Source organism: Acinonyx jubatus, chromosome C1 (genome assembly GCF_027475565.1).
Source record: "Acinonyx jubatus isolate Ajub_Pintada_27869175 chromosome C1, VMU_Ajub_asm_v1.0, whole genome shotgun sequence".
NCBI lineage: Eukaryota > Metazoa > Chordata > Mammalia > Carnivora > Felidae > Acinonyx > Acinonyx jubatus.
Window position 1 is genome coordinate 96,857,127 of NC_069381.1, and position 18,290 is coordinate 96,875,416.

The window sequence follows — 18,290 nt, forward strand, 5'->3', positions numbered from 1 at the left end:
CCTGATGCAGGGCTTGAACTCATGAACCATGAAATCATGACTTGAGCCGAAATCAAGAGTCAGATGCTTAACTGACTGAGCCATCCAGGCACCCCGGTGGTTCTATATTTAAATTTTTGAGGAATCTCCACACTGTCTTCCATGGTGGCCGCACCAATTTATATTCCCACAAACATGCATGAAGTTTCTCTCCATATCCTCACCGACACTAATTATTCCCTACCTTTTTGATAGCAGCCATTCTGACCGGCGTGAGGTGGTATCTCACTGTGGTTTTGATTTGCATTTCCTCACAACCCTTGTTCTAGAGGAGTTCATTTTCCGTGGGGGAGAGTCACGTAAGCCAGTGGCTGCATTCAGTGTCCTGGGCATGGATAGAAGTATGCACAAGGTGGGGTGATGAGCAAGACAAAAAGCTTTGCTGGGGAGATCATTCTTGAGCAAGTTTTAAAGAGTGAACAAGGGTTTACCAAGTGAGCAAAGGTAGGGAAAGGGCATTCCAGACAGATGAAGTCCCATGGGCCAAGGAGCAGATATATGAGGCCACATGATGTACTGGGGGCCTTGGGGCCAGGGAAGCAGAGGCCCCGTCCAGGCTGGAACTTCTAGTTACAAAGTTCATGGTGTCAGACTGTGGGGTTATAAAGGTCTTTCTCTTCCTTGCTAAGGGACTTTGGCTTTATCGTACTGGGGCTTTGGATCCCAGAAGCATCTTAATCCTGTCAGTGTTTGGTGAGCAAATGGAGGGCGCCTTGGAGAGGTGCGATTGAGTGCGAATGCACATATCTGGATGTACATGGTTGGGATGACATTAATCAAAAGGCCTATGGATGTGGGGGCCTTCCCAGTGGTCAGTCTGACAATGTACTGTCCGTCCTTAATTTGTTTCCGTCCTTAATTTGTTTCCCTTGCCTCTCATGAAATTAAAAAAAAAAATTTTTATTTCCCTCAATTCTCTCAACTGACAGAGAAGGCAACTTGGGATCAGAGTGGGACAGTCCCTTACCCAAGGTCACACAGCTAGGAAATGCCTTTGTTTTCTTGGCTCTTAATCCAGTGTTCTCTTCATGATGTCATTCTACCTTCTGAGAAGCTCCAATATGCACAGGGGAAAGTTGGAGCTCTGGAGAATAGTAGATAAAGCTTTGGCAGTCTGGACACAGCCGTCTTTCCTCCTCAGGGAGGACCCCAGCACACAGCATGCCTAGGGACACCTCTGTTGTGTCATTTAAAAAGCTCCTAATACTCTTCTTCCTAAAGAACCCCTACTCTTTCTTTCAGGTCCAGGGTAGAGGTCACCCCTTATCTGAAGCAGTATGTTACCTCAGTGACCCCTCTGGGCAGAATCAATTGTATTACTTCTGTTAGCACAGCACACAGTATGGCAGGTTCATAAGTCTTCTGCCCCATGAGTCTTGAAGCTTCTTGAAGGAAGGCATCATTTCCATGTGGTGCCTGGTTATAGCCCCCAATGCCTAGCATGGTACCCAGCACAGAGTAGATGTCCAGAAAATGCCTGTGGGATGACGAAATTGATGCATGTATGAATCAAGAGTCTGACCCTGAATCCTTTTGTGGGGCTCTATTATGAAGTTTTCAGGGCTCTCCCAGCACATGGTTTTCTTATTTTATAGTGGCCGAAACTGGTGTTCCAAGTAGAAATATGTTAGAGCTAGGAAGCTTTCTATGTGTTTCTTTGTCTTTTTTTTTCTAAAGCAAAGTGAACGTGGTGGCTCGGGGTTCATTGTTCCTTTGTAATTCTTCTGTAATACGCTGACCCCAGGAAATTAATTTCCCTTGGACACTGACACTTTCAGCCTAGAAGTTTTGTTTTTGTTTTTGTTTTTGTTTTTGTTTTTGTTTGGTTTTTTTTTTTTTTTTTTTTTTTTTAGCTGCTAAGAGCTAAAGCTGTTTTTACAGTTTAGATTTGTTTTGGGTCTTTTGGTAAGAAAAATTCTCTCGCCTTTTTTTTTTTTTTTTTTAATTTCTTCCTTCTCCCTCCCAAATTCCATGCTTGTTTAATCTTGTTTAAACAATTAGATTCATCTTAAGGAAGCCAAATATGGAACCACTTTGGGGAGGGGGCTGGGGGCCTGCACTCCTGCCCAGCCAGCTTTTTTTCTCTTCGAGAAGAGCCATTTCCATCTGTGCCCTTCTGCCAACTGATTAACACCTTGTGATGAAGCACCAGGCTGTGCATTTCCAAGGGGTTAGCTCTTTCTGCATTGTACTTGTTCTTTGTTTAAGGGAGAACTATTTACTTTTTTTTTTTTTTTTTTTTTGCATTTGATTAAAACTCCAGGAGTGGCAGACTCCTGGGTCTGGTCCAGGCAAAGCTGTGAGAGGGTGATCCTGGGGCCTGGGTGGACCACATGTGAGAAAGCTCTGGGCTCTCTTTTGAGGAAAACAGCAGGAGCCCTTTGGTTGTAGGTGTGCAGACACTTTCTGTCCCTCTGGCTTCACGTGTGCTGGAGCCTCAGCTCCCTGGGGCTCTTTGCCGGGGGGCGGGGGTGCTGTTTGTGGCTGTTGTGAGTTGGTGGTTCTGGGCAGGAGCTCACATACCAGCCTGGAAACCAAGTGGTGTAAAGCATTTCCCAGAGCTTGGGGAGGTCTGAGGGCAGAGCAGCTGTGGGGTGACAGCCCTATAGCTGTGGGGAAGGGAAAGGAGTGGCATTTGAGGATCACTTTGCAAGTGTGAGGAATTGGGCTAGGCATATTTAATTTTTTTGTTAAAAAAAATTTTTTTAATGCTTATTTATTTTTTGAGAGAGAGAGTGAGACAGAGTGTGAGTGGGGGAGGGCCAGAGAGAGGGAGACACAGAATCCGAAGTAGGCTCCAGGCTCTGAGCTGTCAGCACGGAGCCTGACGTGGGGCTCAAACCCACAACTATGAGATCATGACCTGAGCTGAAGTTGGATGCCCAATCGACTGAGCCACCCAGGCGCCCCGGGCTACGCATATTTAAAATGCACATTCATTTATCCTGATAATAACAATCACTAACATTTATTGAGTGCCTACCTCACACAAGGCACATTAATACATGGTTACATTTAATCCTCAGAAGGTTCTGTTTCCATTTTACTGATGTGGAAACCGTAGCTGGAAGAGATCTGGTCAACTGAAGAGCTTGCCCTGGGTGGGAACCAGACCAGGCTCAAACTCCCCTTCCACCCATGTCTTGTTATAGAGTCTATCCGTTGTTTTTTTTTTTTTTCTGAATGCCATAAAATATGATCTCTCGAATTCCTTCAAATGATTAAGGGGCGATTTCCCCCAGCAAACATGATCGTATTAAACCACAAACACCAGCAGCCAGGGCCACAAGAAAGCAAGCTGTTGAAGGATGCAAGGGTATTTGTTTTGGAGTTTCTCATTAATAGTTTCTGCTCATTCATTTATTTTGTCTTATGCTAGCTCTGGCTAATAGGCAAGTGGTAACAGGCAGCAAGGCAGAACAAAAATTTATGGGAGAAATGCCTACAATTGAGAAAAGTCTGTCAATGTTCACATTTTTTTAGTGCATTGGGAAAGCTGCTAATGTTTGATTGGAGCAGTGCAGGCATGCTTCTGCCCTTTCTTTGGAAGGTAATGGTGGGCGGATGGGGAGGGTGGGGAAATAGTACTAAGGCTACAACAAGGCCAATACATTTCTCCAGCTCACCTTTGTTGCCAGTCTCCGCAGTGAACAGGGGCTGGGCTCCAGATGATAAGACACTAATGAAATGATTGGGCTGCACTTTGCACTTGTAAAAAAGAACAAATGTTAAATAACAACAACAATGGTAGTAATCTGATTTTGGTTTGGGGCCGAGGCCTCGGGATTTCAGAGACGGAGCGCATATGGAATACATTCGTAGGTCTGTATAATGCCCTATAAACTGATTGGGTTCAGATGAGAAGCATTTGTCCGCAAAGTTCCCATTACTGGGTGTGGTGGGGTCTGGCCTGGGCTCTTACTGGAGGGGCTGCCTTCGGAGACAAGATGCTATTGTTAGCTGCGGTGGTGGGAAATGTCCTGTGGGGGAACTCTCCTTGACTTCATATAAGCTCCAAACCAAGGAATGGTTGAGATGGTGAAATTGCTCGTTACACTCTGATATACCGAAGATGTGTTGTATCAACAAGGAAATGCTAAGTGCATGGGAAGACACCTCCTCAAGTCACGGGCTTTGAGAATTTCAGATTTCAAGCTCTTCCTCATCAGACCCAGTCATGGGATGTTATTGGTGAAGTTTTTGTAGGTTTGAGTGATCTAGAAGACCACGTATGATGAATTCCAACATACTGCTGGTTGTTTGTGGTAGATCGTGGTACAAAGCCCCTGCCCTTCCAGTATTCGGGCCGGGCACCCCTTTCATGATAAGATAAACCACCGTATGAGTACATTTTTGTTCTGGAGAAGAGGAAGCTGAAGGTTTTCCCGGAGGGCTGTGTCCCTGAAGTTTCCTGCTCCTCTGTGGTTTGGCTTCCCCACTTGGGTGGCCTTAGTGGTCTGCTGTTTTTATCCAATTTCCTTGCTTCTATTTTGATCATCATTGCCACCAGTCATTGTTGCATGTTCTAGTGGAAATTTTACAAATATTTAAAATGAGATTGAGTTCGAGGTTTATCAAATGGAGATCTTTGCCACATTCAGGGAATATAGGTTCTAACATATGCAGAATATTTGCAAAGCCAAAGTCTATTTTAAGCAGGTTTCTCCTGTGTGACATAAATCAGTTTTTTAAATTTTGTTTTATGAAACTCGTTCTTCACTGGAACTTATCAGGGATACGGGTCAGTTTGAGGGCTTCAAGGAGCCTGGAGGGGAAAGGCGTTGGGAGCAGGGGCAACAGTGAGAGGACGGACAATTAAAGGAGGGGAACTGTGCACGTGGCTGCTGTAGTAACCATCAGTATCACCAGATCACATCATTTAGCATGAAGTGCCCAAGTATACCACTAATAGTAACATGGGGATGTTACTAAGAAAATCTAAGAAATCTAAGAAAAGTGGCAGGTAAGCTAGTGGTTCTCATCTTATCAAAACAAGAGGGCTTCCTGGAGGAGATGAGGCATTTGGAATGATGGGTAGAAAGAATATTGGCTGGGCCAAAGGGGAAAGGTTGGCCTTGCGTCTGGGGCAGCCTGCATGGGCTGCTGGTCTTTTCCTATTCATTTTCTCTATTTCTGCTATCTTTGCCATTTCTTGATCTATTCACATATTTCAAAGCAGCAGGAGAATTTTAGCAGAGAGATGTGCTAACTTCCGGAAAGGCAAGCTTTGCTTCTACTGCTTAAATCATTTCCCCCTGTTTGTGGGACTTCTCCAAATGCGTGCCTAGTTGGTACCTCACATCTGAAATGTGTAAAATATAATTTTCTTATCATTCCTTTCCTGACATCCAATTTTACTCTGAAATGAATTCCACCTTTTTTTTCTATGATTTTTATTCCTATCATGACCACCACGATTTTCTTTTAGGGCCAAATTATGTTGTGATGCGTGCACTAGCATGGTTATCTTTCCTATTACTCTCCCCCACATTTTCTCTTCTTCCGTGCGCTCATCCTAGAATGGCTTCCCATATATAGTCCAGTTAAATAAGTATTGACTGAGCGCTTAATATGTGCACTCATAGGCCCCCAAGTAATCACAAAGCCAGGTACAAAGCCATAAAACAAATCACTGAACAAAGGAGGGGAAAATATTTGTATAAAAGAAAAGGATTAAGAACTTTCTAGGCACTATAAGATCGTAGTCCATGCACTTGCAACCAAGTGCAATACTATACTTACCAGGTGCAGTACTGTACTTAGTTACCAAGCGCAGTACCATACTTACCAAGCACAGTACTGTACTTACTGGTTTTAGGACCTTGAGCAAGTCATTCGCTATCTCTGAGCCTGTGTTTCCTCATTTTCAGGGTGAGAATTAAAACCTAGATCATCACCATGGTCCCTTCTAGAGGAGAATTCTCTTATTGTGTTATTGACTTATGGTCATTTTCTAGCTCTGCTAAGCCCAAAGGCTTAGGAATGGGGTGATGATTGGTGATTCAGTTCTGAAATAAGTAACTCAGTAGCTTATTTGTAAATATAAGTCCTAGAGATAATAAGCACAACAGGCCTGCCAGTTTATGTTGAGCTAACAGACGGAGGCACACAAGTGACATCCTCCTGGAGGACTTTCATCTGCATTTCTTCCTGGTTTGGAATAATGCCGATGTTTGTAGCTGTCCACCAAGACAGGTATGTCTGCAAGTTCCTCAACCTAGAGTAGGGCTTAGCCACCAGCCCCTATCCCTGCCCCCTGCTCCTCTAAGAGTTCGCCTTATTCTTTCTTTACTCTCAAAGCACAAAGTTCCACTACAGTTCTTGCTTATAATGGTCTGGGCAACGCTTCAAAAGGCCCAGACATGGGGCACCTGGGGCTTAGTTGGTTAAAACACTGACTCTTGATCTCAGCTCAGGTATTGATCTCAGGGTTGTGAGTTCAAGCTCTGTTTGGTGCTTCAGGGTGGATGGGAAGCCTTCATAAAAAACAAAACAAAACAAAACAAAATGCCCAGGCACTACGCCATGCTGGGTGTTCAGATAAAGCCTGGGACTTTGGCTAGTTAAGGTTGCCAAACTGTGGAATACAGAAAGGCTGCTCTCAGCCTCAGCACAGGCTTCTGAAAATCTGGTTCCAGAGTATATATTAACTGAAATGTCAGGAAAGAAATAATGAGATGAATACAACTCCAACTTGAAATATTGCCAGCATTTATTATTTTTTTAATTGGCTAATGTCAACTACATGGCCTAACATCTAATTTCTCTGGCTTATTAAATGTCAAAATATTAGTTCTGAAGAGCAGCACTATGGGCCTGGGAACGAGCTCAGGAAAAATGTATCGTACGTCTTTTAATTCTTCCCAAAGCCCAAAGTGGGGAAGGTTTATAAAGGTTAATAAATTTGGTCAGCCTGACAAGTCTAGGAAAAAAATTAATTTGGGTCCAAGGATAAGATTAATAAAATCATCCGCCATATGCATTCTTTGCTCTTCCAGCCAAGCTAATTGGCTCTTAGCTGCCTCTTTCCCCAGACAACGTTGTATTCCTTCACCTCTGCCAGGGTTTGACTCTTCCCTATAATGACCTTCACTCCCTCTCCGTAGAATTGTGTCATTGGAATCTTCCCAAACGCATTCCTTCTGGAAGTTTCCATTATCAAGACAACCAACTGGAGGATCACATAGTTGTATGGTAGTGAGCAAGACTCTTAACTCTGGTGCCTCATTATTTTTTTTAATCTTTGAAATGAGAGGGTAGAATATTAAGGGCCTATCTGGTCTCAGGGCTATGGCTCAAGATGTGGAAGCCTGTATGCATTTACCTCCTTTGTAAGAACTTGACTGCAGATGCAGATATAAGGAGAACACAAAGAGGTTCTGTTTGAATAAAAATAAAACACAGAGAGCACACTTTATCTCTCTTTGCAAAGATGATTTTCATCCTCTTCAGATTAATGCTATCTGCACCCTTCCTGACATCTACCCTTGTAGGGGCAGGGTCATTTTTCATTCTTCCTGCTCCTGTAGGCCCCCAACAAGGGCGTGCCATATTCATCACAGTCTGACCATCATTGAGGTCATCATCGCTTGAATCCTATTATAAGGTTGAACCATATGAAATTGCCTTTTTGATTTGGTATGTCAAAAAATGGTCTAATATTGGCAATTCCATGTGGTCAACCTAATATATAAGGCCTTTCCCGAAGCTGTTCCCTCACTCTTGCTGCTCTTGTCATCTTCCCCGACCCCTGTCATAATTCTTTGACCAACTGACAAATTTCTGGCCCTCTTTCAAGCCTTTGCTCAGGTATGAGCCTTATGTCTGCAGCTTTCTGTGAGGCTTGGCTTCTCACGGTCCTTCATGCTTCACGTGTTTCACTTGTGCTCTGTGAGGTCAGGGTGCCCGTAGGGAAGAGAAGGCACATCCAACTGGGAAATGAAGGAGAGCTTAAGGAGGGGACTATTTATAAAGAAGTGGTCAGAATGAAGGGAAACCAAAGGGATGGTGAAGCCACCGGGGCTGGTGATGGCAGGGAGCCATTGCCTCCCTCACCAGGTCAGAAGAAGAGAGGGGAAAGTGGGGGGTGGGTGCAACCTAGTGAGAGCCATGGCAGAGCCCAGGAGACGCCCACGTTTAGGAAATACGGCCTTCAGTAGAGACAGACAGCAGCTTCCAACCGGTAGGCCTACAGAAGTAAGCCGGGGAATGAGTACCCAGTCCTTTTTTTCCTTTCTGTCTAGCCATCTCAGTTTCTGCCTCCTGTTTACCAAGCGCCATCGGAAGCCAGAGGCAGGGACCGGTTGTCTTTACAGGTCAGCTTCCCAGGGTGTAGAGCAGGGTGGAGGGGGGTCTGCCTAGGTCAGAGACGCTTCTGTGTCAGGAACAGCCTGGAGGAGAGTCGACGACCCTACTGCCAACTTTCGTTCATCATAAATTTCCATTTGCTTCTTGAAGAAGCAGAAAAATCTGGCAGAATCAGACAATTTATCCTTTGTGAAGGAGGAAGGAGCCTGGAGAATGTTTTCAGAGTGGTGAGTTATATCCATCATTTTTCTTAAGTTAGACAATATTTCAAACATGATACTGCACAATAATGTAATAGACACTCAATACGCCCACCATCAGATCTAAGAGATTGTGAATATTTTCCCATATTTGTTTCAGATACTTATTGAAAGAAATAAAACGTTAGATATTCAGCTCTAGCCATCTTCCCCAAGTCCCAGGACCTTTCATAAGTGACCACTTTCTTTCCCTCTCTCTGTAATTTTGCTACATCTTCATAAGCAACATGCCTCCTCTTGAAATGCCTCAACGTGTATAAATGGCATCCTACTACAACTTGCCTTTTTTACTCCACTATATATTTTTGAGATTTATTCCCGTTAATAAATTAGATCCAGTTCACTCATTGAAACAACTGCTCACTCAGCGACTGCTCTGTGATTTATAGATCTGTGCCTGGATTGGTGGATATGTAGGTGGTTCCAGGTTTTGTGTTTTTATATTTTCTTTCTCTATCTCTTTTTTTTTTTTTTTTTTTTTTTTTTGCGACGACAAATAATGCCACGTGACATACCTTTGTACCTGGGTACTGTGCAAGAGATCCTCCGAGATACATATTTAGAAGTGGAATTGTGGTGTCACTGGAGATGTGCATCTTCAACTTTACCAGCAGAGCTAAGTCATCCTCCAGGCTGGTTGCCCCAGTTTACAGAGTTGTGGAACAGAAGGCAGAGGCTTGTGAGGACGCTTGTGAGCCCCCCTCTGCCCCTCCCCCCTTAGTTTGGGCCTGCTGGAACAATGAAGGAATCTGCCTCTGGGCCCCTTCCATCATCTAGAACCCGGTCCCAAACGGAGAGGGAGAGGAAGGTCAATATTTGCCTGCGACAGCTTTTTGTTTTGGGAGAACAAAGTCTGTGTATTAGCTCAGGGGTGACAGGGGTCCTGGGAGGATAGTAGTAGAAACTATTTTCTGTGCGCTTACTGTGTGCTTACAGGTACTTTAATTAATTTTATTTTAACTTCTTTATTAAGAAATATAACACATATATATATATACACAATATATATACTACATACATATTTTAAAAAGAAATAAGTGTGCACCATAAATTATAACAAAGCAAATACCTGTGTAACCCCCACCAGGTCAAGAAAAAGAACACTGTTACCACCAAACAAACTGTTCTGTTTGCACACTGGAAACTTCCTTGAAATTAACCATTGACGTCTAATGCTTTAAGTTTACTTTTGCCTGTTTCAAAGATTATCTGACTGGAACTACACCCTAATTTTTCTTTTGTGCCTGCCTTCTGTGGCTCATTTATGTTGTTAAAGGTACCTGGAGTTTATAAGTTTCGTGGCTGTACGATGCTACATTGTATACATACACTGTAATTTACCTATACGTATTGACTGTTGATGGACATTTGGGTTGTTTTCAGTTTTCGCTATGACAAAGAAAGTTACCATGAACATTCTTGACCATGTCTCTTGGTGCCCAGATGCATGCATTTCTGTTGGATCTATGCCTGGGTTATAGGATAGCAGTGTCTTTACTTTTATTGCTTAATGTCAAACTGTTTTCCCGAGTGGCTATGCCAATTTATGCAAATGAGAAATTATGTTGTTCTAAATTTGTACCAACACTAATTATTTTTAATTTCTTAAACGTTAGCTATGCTGGTGGCAATGTAGAGTGCTAGTGTTTTATTTCGCATTTTCTTTTTATTTAACTTAAAATTTTTACATTTTCATTTATTTTGCATTTTCTTGATGACTGATGAAGTTGAACAACTTTTTCCATTTACTGGCCGTTTGGGTATTATATTTTGTAGAGTGCTTGTTCAGATCTCTTTCACATGTTTCTATTGGGCTGTATATCTTTTTCTTATTAACATGTAGGAATTCTTTATATTTTTTCTGAATGCAAACCTTTTCAGTTACCTAAGTTGCTGATACCTTGTTTTACTTTTTGACTTGCCTTTCTAGTCTCTAAATTGTGTCTTTTGGTGAACAGATGTTCTTAATTTTAATGTATCCCATTTTATCAATCTTTTTCTTTATGATTGATGCATTTTAACCTCCTGTTTAAGAAATATATCCCTCACAGTCACGAAAATATTCTATATATTAATGTCTAGAAACTTGATGTTGCCTTTTCCATTTAAAGCTACATTCTTCTTGGAATTGATTTTTGTGTATGGTGTGATGTGGAGTTCAGTTTTTTTTTCATATGAATATCCAATCAATTCAGCACCATTTATGAAAAATATCAGGGGCATCTGGGTGGCTCAGTCGGTTAAGCAGCCGACTTCGGCTCAGGTCATGATCTCACAGTTCGTGGGTTCGAGCCCCGCGTCGGGCTCTGTGCTGACAGCTCAGAGCCTGGAGCCTGTTTCGGATTCTGTGTCTCCCTCTCTCTGACCCTCCCCCGTTCATGCTCTGTCTCTCTCTGTCTCAAAAATAAATAAACATTAAAAAAAATTAAAAAAAAAAAGAAAGAAAAATATCATACTTTCCCCACTTATCTGAAGTATCATTTTGTCACAAATCAAGTGGTTTTTCTTGTGTGAATTTCTGAAATTGCTATGTTATTCCATTGGTCTGTTTGTTTATTCCTACTCAAAAATCATTTTCTTAATTTTGTGGTTTTAGAATAAGTTTGATATCTGGAAAAAATGTCCTCCCTCTTTGTCTCTGTCAAGGGTGTCTTGGCTATTTTTGGCCTTTGAGTTTCCATACTTATTTTAGAATTAGCTTATTAAGTTCCACAAAGAAAGAAAGAAAGAAAGAAAGAACAAAAGGAAGAAAGAAAGAAAGAAAAAAGAAAGCCTACTTGTTGATGCAAAATGGACAAAACTTTTAGAATTTCTAAAAAAAGGATGAGAGCTTTATTCAAGACTGAGTTAGGACAGCTACCCAGGATATACAATCTTCACAAAGAAGAAAGTACTCTGGCAAGGGAACATTTGGGGTAGGGTTATATACATTTTTTTTTTCATAAAAAGTTGCAGATTATTAGACAAAGAACATGTCAGAAAGTTGTAAACCCTATCTTTAGTTTCTAGTATATGCAGGGCTCTATGCCTTTAATCTGATAGGAACCAGGGAAGTTTCTTACTTTTTCTTATCTTTTGTGTTCAGAGTGATTCTTTTTTATTATTTTATTTAATGAAGCAGATGTATAATGTGTTCTTGGGGCATAAATAGAGCCCATGCTTTGAGGTTTTGCTGAATCATTTTGACCTTGGTAAATGTGAAGGCATAGCTTCCCTGGGAGCCTAGGAACAGGCCCCACAAATGTTAAAAGTTGAAAATTTCCTTTATCATACTGGAATTTTTATTGGAACTGTGTTGAATTTAAAGATCCGTTACGGAGAATTGATAACTTTACATGGTTCTTCCAAGCTGTGAACATGGAATATCTTTTCATTTATTTAGGTCTTCTTCAGTTTATCTCAGTGATGATTTGCATTTTCTTCTCTGTGAAAGGTTCACACAGTTGTCATTAGAATAATTTCTAGATATCTGATATGTTTAATGGCTTAATAAATCACATTCCCTTTTTAAAATTGAGGTTTAATTTATAAACAGTAAAATGCATAGGTTTTCAGCGTATGGTTAGATGGATTCTGACAATTGTATGTACCAGTATAACCCAAGAAATGGAACACTTCTTTCACCCCTGAGAGATCCCCTTTCTCCCTTTGAGTCAGTCCTTCCCTCCTCCCCCACCAGAGGTAACTACTATTCTATTGTTCATATTTCTTTCACTGTAGATTACTTTTGCCTGTTCAAAAGATATATAAGTGGGATAAAACAGTATGTACTCTGTTGTATCCAGATTCTTTAACTCAGTATATATTTTGAGGTTCACCTACATTGGTGTGTGTTCCAGTAGTTCTTTCTCTTTTATATTGCTAAGTAGTATTCCACTGAATGGACATACCACAATTTGATTTTCCTTTTTCCTGTTGGTGAAAATTTAGGCTATTTTTAGTTTTGGGGTGTTATGAATAAAGCTGATCTGAACATTCTTGTTTAAGTCTTTGTGTGAATATATGTTTTCATTTCTGTTGGGGACATACTAGAAGAGGAGTACCTGGGTCTTAGGGTAGGTTTATGTTTAACTTTATGAGAAACTGCTAGACTTAGTTCCAAAGTGCGTGTGCCATTTGGCAGTCCCATCAGCAATGTTTGAAGTTCCACTTACTACACATCTTCACCAATGTTTGGTATTGCCATTCAATTTTAATTATAGTCATTCCAATGGATATATTTGTAACTTATTATGGTTTTAATTTTATTTCTCTGATGACTCATGATCTTGAGCATCTTTTCATGAACTTGCTGGCCATTTATGTATCGTCATTTGTCAAGTCTCCTGCCCATTTAAAGAAAAATGGATTGTCTTTTTATTATTGAGTTGTGTGTTGAAAATATACTCCTATATATTCTTTTTTTTAATGTTTTTTATTTTTGAGAGAGAGAGAGAGAGAGAGAGAGAAAGAGAGAGAGAGAAAAGCATGAGCAGGGGAGGAACAGAAAGATAGGGAGACACAGAACCCAAAGCAGGCTCCAGGCTCTGAGCTGTCAGCACAGAGCCTGACGTGAGGCTTGAACTCATGAACCATGAGATCATGACCTGAGCCAAAGTCGGACACTTAACTGAGCCACCCAGGTGCGCTACTCCTATATATTCTTTAAACATGTTTATTTATTTGTTTTGAAGGAGATAGAGAGTGGTTGGGGGAGTGACAGAGAGAGAGGGAGACAGAGAATCCCAAGCAGGCTCCACGCTTGTCAGCACAGAGCCCAAAACAGGGCTCAAACTCATGAACTGTGAAATCATAACCTGAGCTGAAATTAAGAGTTGGACACTTGACCGACTGAGCCACCCAGGCACCCCATGTGTTCCTATATATTATTGTTATAAGTCTTTGGTCAGATATACATATTAGAAATTTTTCTTCTAGTCTGTGTCTTGCTTTTCATTTTCTTCACAGTGTCTTTTGATGAACAAAGGTTTTAAATTTTGCTAAAATTTCGCTTCCAGTTTTTGTCTTTTATGGTTACTGTTTTCTGGGTCCTGTCTAAGAAACCTAAATACTGTAAATATTTCTTTCTATCTTGTCCTCCAAAAGCTTTGCAGCTTTCGCTTTACACTTAGGTGTATCCATATATAATTAATTTTTGCATATGGGTTCTTTTTTCGGACATGGAAAGGCAATTTTTCCAGCATCATTAAAACAAAAACCTTTCCATTCACCATTCATTTGCTTTGACACCTTGATAAATACTAACTGACTATATAGTATGGGTCTATTTTTTGACTCTGTTTATTCCATTGATCTATTTGTTTATCTTCATGCCATTTCCACATTGTCTTGATTATAATAAGTCTTGAAATCAGGTAGAATAAGTTCTCCATGTCTGTTCTTTTTCAAGAATGTTTTGGCTATCTAATGTCTCCATATAAATTTTATAATCAGCTTATAAGTTTCTACAAAGAAATTTTTAAGGACTTTGGATATATAGATCAATTGAGAAAAACTGACATCTTAAAAATATTGACTCTTCCCAGATATGAACATGGTATATCTCTCCATTTACTTAGATCTTCATTACTTTCTTTCAGCAATGTATATTCTACATAGGTTTTCAGATTTATCCCTGAGTATATATTATGTTTTTTGATGCCACTGTGAATCAGATTTCAAAAATTTCATTTTCCATTTGCTTTCCAGCCACACAGAAGAAATACAACAGATTTTTATATATTGGCCTTATTAGTTATCAATTGTTGTATAACAGATTGCCCCCAAACTGAGCATATTAAAAAAACAAGCACTGTTTCTGAGGGTCAGAAATCCAGGAGTGACCTAGTTGAGTAATTATGGCTCAGAATCTATCATGAGTTACGGTCAACTCTTGGCTAAGGCTACAGTCATCCAAAGGTTCAACTGGGGCTAGATGATTTTCTAAGGTCACTCAAGTGGCTCTTGGCAGGAAGTGTCAGTTCCTTACCACATAGGCCTCTGTATAAAATTGTGTATGACATGGCAGTTGAATTTCCCCTGAGTGAATGATCTGAGAGAGCAAGAGAATATCCTATCACTTCTGCCACGTGTCATTGGTCACACAGACAAACCTTTGTGCAACATGCAAGGGGAACTACATGGGATGTGAATACCAGGAAGTGCAGCTCATCATGCAGGACCCATCTTGGACTCTGCCTACCACAGTCTGTCCTCTAGTCCCTGGTAACCCATCTGCCTTACACATACAAAATACACTCATCCCTTCCCCAGGCCCACAAAAGTTTCATCCCATTATAGCATTAGCTCCAAGTTCAGAATCTAATCTTCTGAAGCAGATCCAGGTTCTTGGATGTAATTCCCTTAAATACAGCTTCATGAGCATAATTCCTCTCAATCTGTAGACCAGTGCATGATGGAACCAAGTTGGCTGTCTCTTGTCCTTACAACATACAATGTTGGCACAGCAGAGGATAGCCTATATAGACACTCCTGTTCAAAAAGGGGGCAAGTGAGGCACAAAGGAGACACTGGTTCATAGTCACCCTGAAATCTAGCCAGACAAATGTTGCAAGTTTCTTGATTAGGACTCAGCACTACGCCTGCCTGGAAATGACTTTCCATAGTTTTTGGTTCTGTTCTCTGGGCTCTTAGTCCTCCTTTGGAATCATCCTTCTCTTTTCGTGGAACTTACCATGTGTTTGCAGCTGAGTGGTTTTCTCAGCCTGTTTCTTGTTTGTAGAAGTTTGGGGGTTCAAAGGCTTCTTTTTTATTTTATACTATTTTTGTCACTTTCAGTTCAACCTGGCAGTATTTCTGGTCATAAAATTCTCTCAAACTTTGTGGTCCTCCTGTGAATCTCATTGAGGTTTGCTCCATTCAACAAATCCACACCTACAAATCTCTTTGAGATAAATCCTCTCTACTTTGGACTTCTGCTAAGATGGATGAGGGACAAAGCCCGTAAGCTTCTGAGGATCCATATTATTTTATTTATAGGTGCTGTGAGGCAAATCTTTAAACTCTTTAGAGGGCCTTTTGTCTGTCTGAATGTAACCCTGAAGATCCACCTTTTAACTTTCTGAGGTCTTAACAAAGGATTTTACAGACATATTCTTGGCTTTACCTTTGGAACATTGTTTCCTGAGCGTGTCCTGGATTTGATCTTTGCGTGGGAGCAATTTCTTAAGTTTACTATTGTTTCCCATTTGGGGAGCCTCAGAATCTTCAGAATCAGCAATTCCCATCTTCTTTTGGTTTAACAGTCCTTCCTTTAGCTCGTCTGTCACCTCTCACATTTTAACATGAGCAGTAACAAGAAGCCAATGGCACCTTCAACACTGTGGCTGGAAAGCTTCTTAGCTAACTCCCCCTTCATATGACTGCAGGAGAGAGTGCTGCTAAACTTTCTGCCACGAATAACAAGGATCCTCCACCCCCGTCTCAGCTTCCAACAAGATTTTCCTCATTTTCCTTTAACACCTTACCAGCTACCTCCTCAAAGTGTGTTCAAGGTAATTTAGGCTTTCAGTACTGCTCTCCTAATGTCCTTACATCCATTCCAGCTCTGCCCATTGAGTGGTTTCCACACCGCTCCTACATCTTATGTTTTTATTATGGTAGCACTTCATTTCCAGGTACCAACATTTGCACCAGTTCAACCACTAGAAGGTGCATATTTTTAGGGCTTCTTGGGGGGCAGTGTAATACACCCAAGGATGGTAATTGAGAAGTGCCTTGGCATACACTGATTCTTTCAGTGGAATGGTCATCTGGGTTCATCTTGAGACCCTGAATAGTCGGAGTTGGATGTGCAAAACTCTAGGGACGTAGGGCTGAGTTAATGATGAACACATATGGAAGGATCTAGATCGGTAGTAAATGTTTAAGAAAATACACACACACACACACACACACACACACACAGAGAAAATCAAGACTGGACTCATTTTACAGGTGAGGAAGCTGTGATTCAGAAGGATAAAGAGACTTGCCTAAGGTCACGTGGCCAATTAGTGGTGGAGAAGGGAGTAAATCCATTTCTTCCAACTCTTTATTCAATGCACATTCCAGGTACCATATAGCCTTAGGTTTCTATCATGTTCATGCCTTGAAGAAAGCATTTCCTATCTGAGAATTCTCAGTGGCAGTGCGTGAGAAGAAAACAAAGGGAAGAATCTTAGGCTTTTCTGCTGAAACATTCATTGTTTTTTATGCTCTGCAGTAATCCAGCTAACTAATGTTTGGATGACTACTGCTGTTCATGGGAACCTTTCCCTTGGGATTCTGAAGATATGAGGACTTTATTATGACCAATTCAGAGATGAAAGGGTGGAAGATTACCTCTGGCTTCTCTCGTCTTTGCTTTTGTTTCATGAGTAATGAAGCAGGGATCTTTGAAAACACTTTTCATTTTCTTAGTTGCTTTTTTCTTTGGAAACAAAGTTTTCAGCACACCTTTAAAAAAACCTAGATTTTGAAGAGTTTGGTTCACCTGCGTCTATGAGTGGTCATGAGTATAAATCAGCCAATGAACTCTTCTCATGTCCTGATGCATATTTACAAATGTCTACTGAACTTTAGGACCCTGGCCCACAGATACCTCCAACTCAACATGTTTTTTTTTTTAATTTTTTTTTTTTTTACATTTATTTATTTTGGAGAGACAGAGAGAGACAGAGTGTGAGCAGGGGAGGGGCAGAGAGAGAGGGAGACACAGAATCCGAAGCAGGCTCCAGGCTCTGAGCTGTCAGCACAGAGCCCAACGCGGGGCTTAAACCCACGAACCACGGAATCATGACCTGAGCCAAAGTTGGACGCCCAACCGACTGAGCCACCCAGGTGCCCCTAACTCAACATGTTCTTAACTCATTGCCTTTCTCTCTCAATCTACTCAGCCTCCTATATTTTAAAAAATCTTAAAGACCTTATTAGTCAGACAACATGGAAACTTTGGATTTTTTCCATTTTCCTCAGACCAAATTCTTTAGAATCTTCCCCAGAAAATATTTCTTGAATATGTCCTTTTCTGTACATCCACACTGTTGCTGCCTACTTTAAGTCCGCATTCATCCATTCATCTATGGATGGCATTTATTGCCTGCCTACACTATGTATGCCAGGCATTGTGTTCTGGGCTGGGATACAACACGAATAGGACGTGGTATCCACAGGGATTTATCTGTATGTGGGGTTGGGGAAGGAGACAAAAAAGAGTGACAGTAAAATGTGGTATGTTGTACATTTATCATTTCTCTGCTAGCTATTATAGTAGATCTTGATCTTTCTCTTTATTCTCTCCCTCCCAATCCATTGTCTTCCTTGCTATCAGAATGACCTTTCTAATATACAGTTCGATCATGATCAGTATTATCTTTGTCTCTTTGTTACCTAAAAAAGTGAAGACCATAGCCCTTAGTCTGTTGTTGTTCCTTCACAGGCTGGCCTAAACCTGCTTATCTTCCTCTGTATCCCTTTGTGTTCTTGCTTTGAACCCTACACTTTAGCCATATTAGACTAGTAGGAGGTCTCCAAACACTGCTCAGGTAGGCTCACACTTCTGTGTCTTTTTTTTTTTTTCTTCCCCCTATTTCTCTTGCCTTGAATGCCCTTCAGTCTCATTCATCACCTGGCTAGTTCTGACTCATCTTCAAATTCTTATTCACTGTTTAAGACTCGCCTTCCTCAGCTTCCCTGCCCTGAGGC